This window comes from Vipera ursinii, assembly GCF_947247035.1.
Source record: "Vipera ursinii genome assembly, chromosome: 2".
Classification (NCBI taxonomy): domain Eukaryota; kingdom Metazoa; phylum Chordata; class Lepidosauria; order Squamata; family Viperidae; genus Vipera; species Vipera ursinii.
In genome coordinates, this window is record NC_139513.1 from 57,380,868 (window position 1) to 57,393,839 (window position 12,972).

Genomic DNA, 12,972 nt, shown 5'->3' on the forward strand with positions numbered 1-12,972 from the left:
TGGTAATATACTACCTTTCATTGAAGTGTAGTATGGTGCAATAGGGACGCGGTGGCTCAGTGGGTTAGGACGCTAAGCTTGTCGATCAGAAGATTGGCAGTTTGGCGGGTCGAATCCCGAGTGCCGCATAGCAGAGTGAGTGCCTGTTACTTGTCCCAGCTTCTGCCAACCTAGCAGTTCGAAAGCACGTAAAAATGCAAGTAGAAAAATAGGGACCACTACGGTGGGAAGGTAACAGTGTTCCGTGCACCTTTGGCGTCTAGTCATGCCGGCCACATGACTATGGAGATGTCCTTGGACAAACGCTGGCTCTTTGGCCTTGAAACGGAGATGAGCACCAGCCCTTAGAGTTGGAAATGACTAGCACGCATGTGCGGGGGAACCTTTACCTTTACCTTTTATGGTGCAATACTTTATGATGGGTTTTGACTTGGGAATGTTGTTAAAACTTTCACTTTTTTGTATGTTTACATGAGAATTTTAACAAAACTCCGTGCATATTTATGTATATCTGCTATTGTCATAAGAAGTCACCATTTTAATTCACAAAAGTGGGTCACTTTTACATTACCTAATTTCTCCTTCCTTTTCAGTTTTATCTGTGATAGACTCATATGTCCGTTTCCATTTCTCCAGGGCTGCTCTTGTGTTGCTTTTATCAGTTGTGAAACCAAAGATTCCAGCTGGCACAGCTCAGCTTGGTGATTCTGTTTTTGGCTGCAAACATTTTTGATCTTTTGATAACCCTTGCTCACATCTGTCTCACATTATTCTGAGAAGCTTTTTCACAGGATGGTTTGTTATCTTTTTATAAGTGGCTGGCACAGAAATCTGACTCTCCTTTATTTCTTGATTTGGAAGCAGCAGTTTATGTGTCATTAATAAATGTTTCTGCCTGTGGTTAAGTTCATTTTGGGATAGCTGCAGAAAGTTATGGAAGTGGAAAGATAGATTTCAAAGGAAGCACCAATGGAGATCTGTAATAATAATAATTGTAGTGTTCATTGTTTAATATGGTGTTTCTTTTCCACAAACCTAGAGAGCACAATAGATAGCTTTTGTAGTATGTGCTCTTTGCACTATTTTTATTGAAATGGTTGCTTGTCAAGCCTGAGAAAAGCATATTATTTTCACATAAATTTTGATTGATGTACCTCTTCTGGAAGGCAGCATGTCATGATGTTGATAGCTTTCTCTTGACAGTTCACTAGTAAAGATAAATTTTTACTGTCACTCAGACACTCAATGGGTCATGCATGCAATTGTTCTACAAATTAAAAGACAAACTAATTTCCATTCAACTGTTCCAAGTTACAAAAAAAATGAATCATTATGATTGTTTCTCATAAATGCTATCCACCCAATAACCAAAATTCTCTGGACTGGTTATGTAACAAGTAACTATTTGTGGCTTAAAATAATTAAAAACAATGCTAATAGATTATGTGATTGTTTATTTCCTGTAAAGATGTGTTTACGTATTATAGTTGGTGAAAGTGTGATGTACGTAGATATATAAACTTGCTGGTCAGTAATTTGGGCTTATTTTTCAGTAAAAGGCAACCACTTGAAATCATATTATGCTATTATCTTATAAAGCAGAGCATAACTCATAGTGAACTATTGTTGAGCTAGGTAAAATCAAGAAACATTAGGAATCTTGGTATAATGCGGTTAGGGTATTGTAACAGAATCTTGAAATCTGTCAGAGCCCCTTTCTACTTCAACTTATACTTAATAGAGTCAATACAGAGTTGTTTTGAGGGTCTTTCACACATTTTTTACTTTTCCAGGAATCAAATAACTTTGCTGTAATGGCTTGGCATTTCCCTCCCCTTTTTTGTGTCAAGCAAACATTCCATCAGAAATATGGCTTATCCACTTTCCATGTCTGCAATTGGAATCACAGCTCATGCCTGGTTTGTTTCCAAGACATGCCCAAGTTATCTGCCATATTTTAAAGCTAAATTGCTCTGTGTTTTCTCAAATTAACCCTCCAGTCTCCCAATCCTTCTTTTTGATAGGAAGGCATACCTAACTACCTCAACCATTCATCATATGATTTAGACTACAGACCTCTTATCGTAATTGTTGCTCTTCTCTAAACATTTGTCTAGCATTGTAGCATCTTTTTGTATCATGGTGATCAGAACTGTACACAGTATTCCAAGTGTGGCCTCAGTAGTTCAATATAAAGCAGTATTATCACTTCTTGTGATCTTGTTTATGTGGGTGAATCATATCAGGAACCCAGGGGTTTCCAAACAGCAAGTGAAGCACCGGCCCGGCAGACTTTTGACAGTTGACAGCTGTCAAATGGCTGCCAGAAGCAACAGTGCATGCGCGCCGCCCCGCCGGCCGCCATTCCCGATGACAGCTGTCAAACGGGCTGCCGGGACCAAACACGCACGCGCCGGATTTGACAGTTCCTGGAACTGTCAAACCGGCAGTTCACAATCTGGTCCTCCGAACCGAGCCAAGCGCTCAGCTGAGAGGAATTCCCCGACAGCCGCCGAGCTGTCAGAATGCTGCTCGTCGATTGGCTATTGTCCGAGCGGCGGGAAAAATACTGTTATCTGATTGGTTGTAACGTTTGACAGTTCTCTATAAAAGCCGGGATTGTTTGACAGTCAGCTGCCCTGGAGCTGAACCGAATAAACTTATGAACCTTTGCCTACGGTCTCGCTCTTGTCTTTGTAAAGACATTTCACCTGGCGACGAAGGTGGGATACCGGTACTATAGAGCTGCCTGCTGAGCTAAGTCACACCGCGAAGGAGTTCCGATCCCTCTCGCTGACAAGTCACTGCTGAAGCCACTTTGAGGGCAAAGGAACCCTTCTGCAGCTTGAACAGTACTGTGGACCCAGACCATGGCAAATTTAGGTCACGTCAGAGAATTCGACGTCCGCCATCCCGAGGGATGGGAGTCGCACTGGGGGCAAATTGAAGGCTACCTCGTTGTCAACAAGATAACGGAGGACCGCCACAAAGCTGCAGCCCTTCTGTGTCTCAGCGGGCCCGCCGTCTACGACATCGCTGTAGGGCTCTGCAGCCCAGACCCCGTCGCGACCGTCCCATACGCTGTGTTGACCGACCGCCTCAGCAAGCACTTCATGCCCCATCGGTCTGAGCTGTATTGGCGCCTCCACTTCGCCCGCCGCCACCAGCAACCTGGCGAAACGTCCACAGCTTTCATCGCTGGGGTACGTCACGCCGCCCGCAGGTGCCAATTTCCCGACCTGGAAGACCGCATCAGAGACCAGGTTATCGCCGGTCTCTCTAATGAGCGGCTCCAGCGGAAATTGGTAGCCAAGCCCACGATGGACCTCGCTCAACTCACATTAGAGATCATGGCCTAAGAAGACAGCCACCGTGAGGGCTCCCCTGTGTTCAGAAGCAGCCCGGCCGGGTCAGTCCACCACGCCTGGGAACCGGACAACGAGCAACCGGAGACCTACACCGGCGTCGACGACATCATGTCCCGCTTCAACAAAATGAGCGCCGACCATGGAAGGAACTGCATGCCATTCAAACCAGCCAGTCCAGGCCAAAGACCCACCTCCACCGGCCCCAAACCGAAGTGTGCCAGCTGTGGCGGGGCTCACGCCAGAGCCACATGCCGTTTTAGAAATGCCAAATGCCACGGATGTGGGAAGACCGGGCACATTCGCTCCACGTGCCGCAGCCTGAACAGGGAAACCCTCCACGAGCTTGAGGAAATTCCGGCAGGTAGGACCAAAATCCTTCCCCCTGCCAAAGAAATCCCCCAGCCCTCAGTGTTGTCCATTCGGGCCAAACAAAAAATCTCGACCATCCACCATTTACAACCTAAAAGTAAGATCTGGGTTAAGATTCAAAGGGTGCCCTGCGAAATGGAGGTTGACTCCGGGTCCTCTGTTTCAATAATGTCCTGGGACACTCTCAAAAAAATCGGCTTTAAAAGCAGATGCCGTATTTCCCTACAGCCCTCCAAAATACTCCTCGCAGACTTCCAGGGGGCTGCTATCCAATTAAAGGGACAAGCACAATTAAAAGTAGAATACAAAAATTCCTTGGGCACTTAACAGTCCAGATCACAGAAGCACCCAGAACCAGCCTCATCGGGTTAGACTGGTTCGAGGCTCTGGGCATCCACCTGGAAGGCACCAACCGCATACAATCCCAAACCCTAGAACAGGTCTGCCAAGCGTTCGCGGATGTCTTCGACGGAACGCTTGGCAAATACACTGGCACCCCTATAGACCTCAAACTAAAACCTGAGGTGGGTCCCATCCGCATTAAGGCAAGAAGGGTCCCCTTCGCGCTGAAACAAAAAATCGAGGCCGAATTAGATCATTTAGTCAGCCTCGGGGTCCTAGAACCAACAGATGGGGGAACCTGGGAAACACCCATCGTGACACCAGTTAAACCAAATGGGGACGTGAGAATATGCGCAGATTATAAGGCAACTCTAAACCGCGCACTAAATCCCCATGCATACCCAGTCCCCGCAGTTAGGGACGTGCTCTCTGAAATAGGTTCTGGCTCAATATTCGCCAAACTCGACCTGCCGCATGCTTTTCTTCAGTTACCTGTCACCCAAGAAACAGCTGAGGCCCAAACCATTGTCACACACCGCAGCGCCTTTAAGGTAAACCGCCTACAATTCGGTATTTCAGTGGCTCCTGGTATCTTCCAGGAAGTCATGGAAAAAACCTTAAAAGGAATCCCAGGGGTCTGCCCCTATTTCGATGACGTGCTCATCGCAGGGGAATCAGAAAACAACTTAGCAACCAGACTGCAAGAGGTACTATCCAGATTTCGGAAAGCGGGGTTAAAACTCAAAAGAGAAAAATGTTCCATAGGCATCCCATCCGCAGGTTTTTTGGGCTACAAAATTGATTCGCAAGGAATCCACCCCACCAACTCTAAAATCCTTGCAATCAAAGCCGCCCCCACACCCAAAAATAAAAGAGAGCTCCAGGCCTTCCTCGGGCTTTTGAATTTTTATCACGCCTTCCTACCTGGAAAGGCAACTATCGCAGAGCCTCTCCACAGGTTGCTCTATAAAGGAGCAGCCTGGCAGTGGACAACAGTCCATGACAACAGTTTCAAATCACTCAAACAAATGCTATCCAGCAACGCCACCATCTCCCACTATAAAGAAGACAAACCTCTCTGCATAGCCTGCGACGCATCCCCATACGGGATCGGAGCAGTTTTAAGCCATTTAGAGAGTGACAGCACTCAAGCCCCGGTGGCCTATTATTCCAGGACTCTTTCCAAAACGAAAAGAAATTATGCCCAGATAGATAAGGAAGCCCTGGCAATAGTGGCGGGAATAAAAAAAATTCACGACTACCTTTATGGCCGCCCCTTTGTGATTTACACAGATCACAAGCCACTGTTAGGATTGTTCACCTGGGACCGCCAAACTCCCCAAATCTTGTCCCCCAGGATGCTGCGCTGGACAACATTCCTCGCAGCATATTCCTACCAACTAGTATACAAGCCGGGACACCAAATGTGTCACACTGACGGCCTCAGCAGACTGCCCCTACCCCACACGGAACCAGACCCTGCCCCAGCGAGCAACATCTTGGCTATTCAGGAACTCCTGGAATGCCCACTGACAGCGAACGATATCGCTGCCGCAACATCCCAAGACAAAACGCTTAGCAGAGTGTTAGCGTGGGTACATACTGGCTGGCAATCCTCCTGTCCAGGCACAGAATTCCAGCCATACTTTTCCAGGCAAAATGAATTTACCTCTCACCTGGGATGCTTACTCTGGGGGTGCAGGGTAATCGTGCCACCCAAACACAGACCCAAGGTACTGCACACGTTACATGAGGGCCACCCTGGCATCGTAAAAACAAAAGCCTTGGCCCGCAGCTACGTTTGGTGGCCGGGAATAGACCAAGACATAGAAAAACACATCGCTGGCTGCTATTTGTGCCAGGAATCCCGCCCGCTCCAACCCAGAGCTCCGATTCACAAATGGGAACTCACAAAAAACCCCTGGTCCCGCATCCACATTGATTATGCTGGACCTTTCCAAGGGCAGGTCTTCCTCATAGTCGTGGACAGTTATTCCAAGTGGCTGGAGGTTCTCCCGGTTCATAGCACGACATCCGCCGCAACCATCCAAGCCCTCAGGGGAATCTTCGCAACACACGGTCTCCCCGACGTTATAATATCAGACAATGGCCCTCAATTTACTTCTCATGACTTTCAGATCTTCATGAGGAGCAATTGTATTAGGCACGCAACGTCGGCTCCCTTCCACCCATTGTCCAACGGCCTTGCGGAAGTTATGGTAAGGGCCACCAAAGACGCCCTCAAAAGAATCATCACGGGGAACTGGCACCATCGCCTGGCACAATTTCTTTTAGCCCACCACGCTACGCCCTGCTCCTCCACCGGCAAAAGTCCTGCCGAACTACGATGGGGCCGCCGCCTGGTGACAAGGCTCGACAGACTCCACCCTGACAGACCTGCAGCCAAAATAACCCCCAACGCCCAGCCAAAAACATTCTCCAGGGGACAAAATGTCTGGTCTCGGGATTATGGGGGAAGGGATAAGTGGGTTCAGGGGGTTATCCTGGACCAAACAGGACCGTTGTCATACACAGTGGACACGGGGACGGGACTTGCACAACGCAGACACGCAGATCAGCTCCGACCCAGGTCACCCCCCAACCCCACTCTGCAACCGACTCTGGAAGAGCCTGCGCCATCCGACACCCCCGGACCCATCGAACTTCCTCTCCCCCAGGACTTACAACCGCCTGCCGAAATCCCTCCAGAAACAACTCCACCAGCAACGCAATCTGAAGAAAGCACCCCCTGCCTCCGACGGTCCAGCCGAGTCAGAAGACCCCCCGCATACCTCGCGGACTTTGAATGGGAGGGAAACCCGCCGACAGACAAAAACCCCGTTAACAATACTTGTTTTAAAAGTTCAACTGTTGTTACAAATAACGTACCAGTTCAGGGGGGGGGGGAAATGGGGTGAATCATATCAGGAACCCAGGGGTTTCCAAACAGCAAGTGAAGCACCGGCCCGGCAGACTTTTGACAGTTGACAGCTGTCAAATGGCTGCCAGAAGCAACAGCGCATGCACGCCGCCCCGCCGACCGCCATTCCCGATGACAGCTGTCAAACGGGCTGCCGGGACCAAACACGCACGCGCTGGATTTGACAGTTCCCGGAACTGTCAAACCGGCAGTTCACAATTTGGTCCTCCGAACCGAGCCAAGCGCTCAGCTGAGAGGAATTCCCCGACAGCCGCCGAGCTGTCAGAATGCCGCTCGTCGATTGGCTATTGTCTGAGCAGCGGGAAAAATACTGTTATCTGATTGGTTGTAATGTTTGACAGTTCTCTATAAAAGCCGGGATTGTTTGACAGTCAGCTGCCCCGGAGCTGAACCGAATAAACTTATGAACCTTTGCCTACGGTCTCGCTCTTGTCTTTGTAAAGACATTTCAGTAACCCAGGACTGCCTTGACTTTTTTTAGGAGCTGCAGATCATTGCTGGCTCCTACTTAAGTCATTGTCTCTACATGGGGCTGCCCTTGAGGACCACTCGGAAGCTCCAACTGGTACAGAATGCAGCCGCGAGAGTGGTGTTGGGAGTCTCCCGATACTCCCACGTTACACCTCTGCTCCGTGAGCTGCATTGGTTGCCAGTTGTCTTCCGGGTGAGATTCAAGGTACTGGTAACGGTATTCAAAGCACTCCATGGCATGGGGCCGGAGTACCTCAGGGAACATCTGCTGCCGGCATCAAGCTCCCTGCGCCCTGTGCGTTCCCACAGAGAGGGCCTCCTCAGGGTGCCACCGATCAGAGAATGTCGATTGGTGGCCCCCAGGGGGAGATCCTTCTCTGTGGGCGCTCCGGAGCTGTGGAATCAGCTACCGGTTGAGCTCCGGATGGCGCCCGATCTTCGCTCCTTTCGCCGCGATCTCAAGACATTTTTGTTTGTACAAGCCGGCCTAGCCTGAGGGGGAGTGTTGGGGTTGTTTTATCTTTTGTTTTTTAATTTTTCTGGGGGTTTTTAGCGTTGTATTTATATTGTTTTTAACTAGGGCAATTGTTTAATCTGTTTTTAATGTTTGTATTGGTTTTTTTATTCTGCCCTGTGAACCGCCCTGAGTCCTCAGGGAGAAGGGCGGTATATAAATGTTATTAAATTAAATTAAATTAAAAATTGTCCACTAGGACACCTAGATTTCTGCACACATACCATCTATTCTGTACCTGTGTAGTTTTCATTGGGATGTTTTAAATTTTAAAGCCTCAAACATGAGGGTGTAAAATCTGTGGCTTGTTAGTGATATTTTGTCTTCCTATAAAATTCTGGCAACTATTCTTCTGGATAGCAAAGATACCACAATTAATGATAGAGCAGGAAGTGAGACTGAGGAACATCAACTCTATCCTGACTTTAAAGAACCAATCTACAGTAGAATCTTAGAAGCATACTAACCTGGGGAATCCTGCCCCTAGGGACAAGCTCACTACAGTATTAAGACTTCTATAGATTAGAGGCCTATACTAACAACCACATTTTCAGGCTGCCATCTTAACCCTAACCTTAGAGAAGATCCTTTAGTACAGACAAGAATGTAGCCATACAAAACAGTAAACTGCTCACTGCCAATGTAAAGATGCAAGTGACGTCTTATGCTTTTACTGTATTTCTATCTTCATTCCAAATAAATTAATGGACTCTTGGGGTGTGGTGCTTGGTGATTGTGAAGCTGAGCCATTGTTGTCTAACTGCCATTTTTGGCTGTTTCCTATCTTAAACTTCATCCAGTGGGCAAGGAAAAGAAAGAGGATTTTTTGTTTGGTTGTTAAATTTACAAAACTTTCCCATCCTTTGCTCATGCTTACAGGTGATGAGGGAGGAAAGAAGTGTCAAGAAGGTGGTATGAATAAACAAGTCAGGGACCATCCACAGGGAAACCCAAGTTTAATTTTATCAATGAGATCATGCCTATTTTTGTTCTATAGATACAATTTAATAGGAGGAAAACACTGGGAGTGCAATCTTTCTGAATAGCCATGTTTGCTATTCTTTCTCAGTTTCTTTTTGCAGAAAAGGAAGTTCAGAGATTTTTCGAGTCAGATCTTCTTAAATGTATCTAAGAAGACAGAAGGAAGGGTTGTTGGCTTGGTTGAGATATTTGGTTCCTGCGTTTCTGATATGGTGTCTAATAAGTAGCCATTGGTTGCTAGTGCATGATATGAGTATTGCAGGACCATGAACTCATTTGGGGTAGCAGAAAGAGTGGGCAACCAAATCAAAACTTTGGAACAAAGCTGGGGCCTCTTGAGTCATGTACAGGGTTAAACCAGATGAACGTATTTGGTCAACCAGCTACTTCTTAGATGTGAGGCTCTGTAGCATTTTTTAGCTTTTGCCAGTTCTCAGTGATTTATGGGGATTACTGTAGCTTTTTATACTTTCACTGTTGAAGGCTGAAGATTAGGAGCTGGGGAGATAGAGGAAAAGCTGTTTTCAGTATAAGTAGTTTTGAAATTCTCCTGAGTATGGGAGTATAGTAATAAAATAAAAGCCTTTGAAAGCATACGTGGTTTCTTTCTTAGATAAGCGAACATTGCAACATAGGCCTCAACTCAGTCAAATGACAATACAGATAATTGTTAACTGACTCAGAATAATCCTATTTTTATTGCTTAGAGAATATGACTTAGTAAAGGAGACCATACTAAGCTGAAAAAGAGGGTAGTTTCCAAGATACAAAGATTGGGGAAATTATACATAAATGGTAACAATTGCATAAAGATGCAACATGAAACTGCATCTACATAGCTAAATCTATCAACCTGTAGTGTGTCTATTCCTTTTCATAATCAGCATGTTTTACAGTCTGAGGTAGGAGTACTTGCTCCAACATGCTTTGCAAATTAAATCTACTCAGATATGTGTTGAATGTTGAAAATGGTAGACTAAAAAGTTGTATCAGGTAGGGTTCATGGAAAATTCAAGACTTCAGTTCCAACTGTTTGCTGACCTCGCTTCCAGCAGTGCCTTCATGCAGGGTTGGAATCGATCTCATGTTAAAGTCCTACAATATATTATAATATCTGTGTGACATCTACATGCTTAACTAACCTGTAACACTGGGAGCCCAGTATTTTTTTGCCCAAAGATGTATTGATTGCTGGCAGCCAAGCAATTAGAGTCAGTACTGAATTGAGGTTAGCGACTTGAGAATAGATCTCAAAGGGTCACTTTCAGCCAATCCCTCATCTCAACCCAATATGTTTTCCAGAACTGCTGTGGAAATAAAATGAGAGGTTCTCATGAATGCCATTTTCATTTTTCAAAGATTCAAAAAGAAAGAAAGAAATTTAAGGTGTGTGTGTGTGTGTGTGTGTGTGTGTGTGTGTGTGTGTGTGTGTGTGTGAATAGAAAAGATACTGGCCATTGGAAGAACAAGCCATAAGACAAATATAATCAAGCATAACTCAAGGTTCTAAGGTTTTGGAGAACAGTCAAATTTTAACAGTTCCCTAAATATCTCAAGGGTGTAAAGTACATGAATCTCTGGGGTGATGCCATTCCAGAGAGTAGACACTGTAATACTGTACAGTAAGCATGTTTTCTGAGTTCTGACAGTGGGATCAGAGTGCATGAACCCTTTATGATCAGAACTGGCAGACAGAAACTATTGGAGATATGTGTTCCCTCAGAAAGGCAGAATCTATGTCAAATGGTACTTTGAGGGTAATACCCACCACCTTGAATTGTAACCAGTGCAAGGTTGCAAATCCCTGGAGCCATATAAGCATATCAAGATACTCTCAATCCCGTTTGCATTGCTATATCCTGGACCAACTGTAGTTTTTTGATAGTCTTCAAGGGCTGCCTTGTGTTCAACATATTGGAAATCTGGCCATGAAAGCTTATCCAAGCTTCATGAAAGTGAGGTAATCCTTTAACATTTTGTACAGCCATAGCAAGCATTCTAAAAAATTCAGTTCTTATGCGGAACTTTTCTCTCACTCAAAGATGTGAATTTGTATTTTTCAAAGAAAAAGTAATCCAGCAATATCTTTTTTTAGTTTGAAATGGATTAGCAGTATTTACATCTACAGCCCAGCCCAGCCATGTATGATAAAGGTAAATGAGATTGCATTTAATAACTTTAACTCCAAATAAGTGCTCTTAAGGAATTTTTTTTGAAAAAAATATGGGAGTATTTTTCATTTGTGTTTTATTTGCACTCTCCATAATTGATTGATCATTTTAAAATTTGGTTCTGAATACTGTGAATTTGTAACTGTCATTTTATTGTAAAATAACACTGATTTACAAATGACCTACTTCCTTTTTGCTGTTATTAAAAATACAAATGAGATTATAATTTTGCAAAAACTATTTTAAAAAGTGAGGTAAATTCAATGAAGTAAAACTGGTGTTGGAATGTTTTATTGAGAAAAATGTTTAACTATTAAGATATGTTATTGATTCCATATTAGACCATTTGTAGCTAAAAATGAATTTAGCATTAGATTCTGGTGGTGAATTTCTTGTTTAAGAAATATGACCACAATGTAAAGTTGAGTATGATATTATTAATTTAGGTATCTATTTAGACAATTTTCAAAGCTGTTTATATTGTACATACACAATGCATTTTTTTCACATTTAAATGATCAAGTTTCATATTGGGTGTTTCAGGTTAGACACACTTGGAGAACACATGTATGGTTATGAAGCATTTCCACACAAGTATAGACAAAGTGACAAAATTCAGTCTGGTCTGAAAGGTTCTTGATCTTCAGGAGTTGCTTAGGGAAGCGGTGGTTATCATTGTCAGGAGAAATGGATCTGTGTTCAAAAGACCTCTAGTCACATCACTTTCTACACTTGACTTTCTAGATTCTCATCACTTACTAGTTAAGTGTTAACATAAGACAGATTTTGAAAGCTTTTAGTTTTCCAGATATATTAGATTTCTAGATATAGTAGAAATTTGTAGCAACATTAGTTGTATTTTGGAGAATTGGGGGTGGAGTTCAAAGATCGGAAAGGGAATGTTAATCCTTGAAGCTGCGTGAAGGATGAACTCATTCTATGGGGGTTCTGAGCACCACAGAATGGACAACAGCAAGCCACGTGAGCCCCTGGGCCACATTTTATGAGTACGTAATCTAGCTGGATTCATACTCCATTCACTCTTAGAAAAACAGCTTGCAATGCAGTCATAGCCTGGAGTCTGGTTCTTAGATTTAGCTGTAAGCCCTAACTACAGTATGGAGTGTTGGCAAAGGGTGGAGCTTGGAATGTCTCCCTGCTGAGAAGCGAAGGCTGATGACATGGGGGTGGTGGTGGTGGTTGTCAAGTCATTGACCTCTGGTCAATGTCTATAATGTTCACCTGATATTAGAAATAGACACATTCAGCTCCTGAATGTTTTGTCTGAAATTATACCTTATGAAACGGTTCTTCCCTTCTCAATAAAACTAATGAACTAAAATATTCATCGAGTTTTCTCAGCCTCAGACTGCCACATTACATGGAAAGGGAAATATGCCCATTTTATGTTGGGCTAAATAATGTGAAAGAAGGAAAGGAAAGGACTTTACTATGCTAGTTGTTGCTGACTGTATAGGGTGGCGTTCATTTCCATTTCAAGGCCATTAAGCCGGTGCTCTCCAAAAAACATTTCTGCAGTCATGTGGCTAGTATGCTGTCGCAGAGTGCTGTTTCCTTCCCACCAAAGAGATACCTTACTTACCTACTTGCATTTTCATGCTTTCAAAGTGCTAAGTGGATAGGAGCTAGATGAAGACGGACACTCATCCTGTTACGCAACACTCGGGTCTTGATCCCCGGGCTGTCAGCTTTCCAGCTGCCAAGCTCAGCATCTTAACTCCTGAGCAGTGGTGGGATTCAGCCAGTTTGCACCACTTTGGCAGAACCGGTAGCTAATTTTTTGTTGCCCAGGCC

The 12,972-nt window shown here is 44.7% G+C and overlaps 1 protein-coding gene across 1 annotated transcript in view; it reads left to right on the forward strand.

Moving 5' to 3' along the window:
* The window catches only part of ERC2 (ELKS/RAB6-interacting/CAST family member 2), a gene marked incomplete at its 5' end in the record, with an annotated part of 568,754 nt that overhangs the window by 213,003 nt on the left and 342,779 nt on the right, over nt 1-12,972 (forward strand). The window lies entirely within an intron of this gene.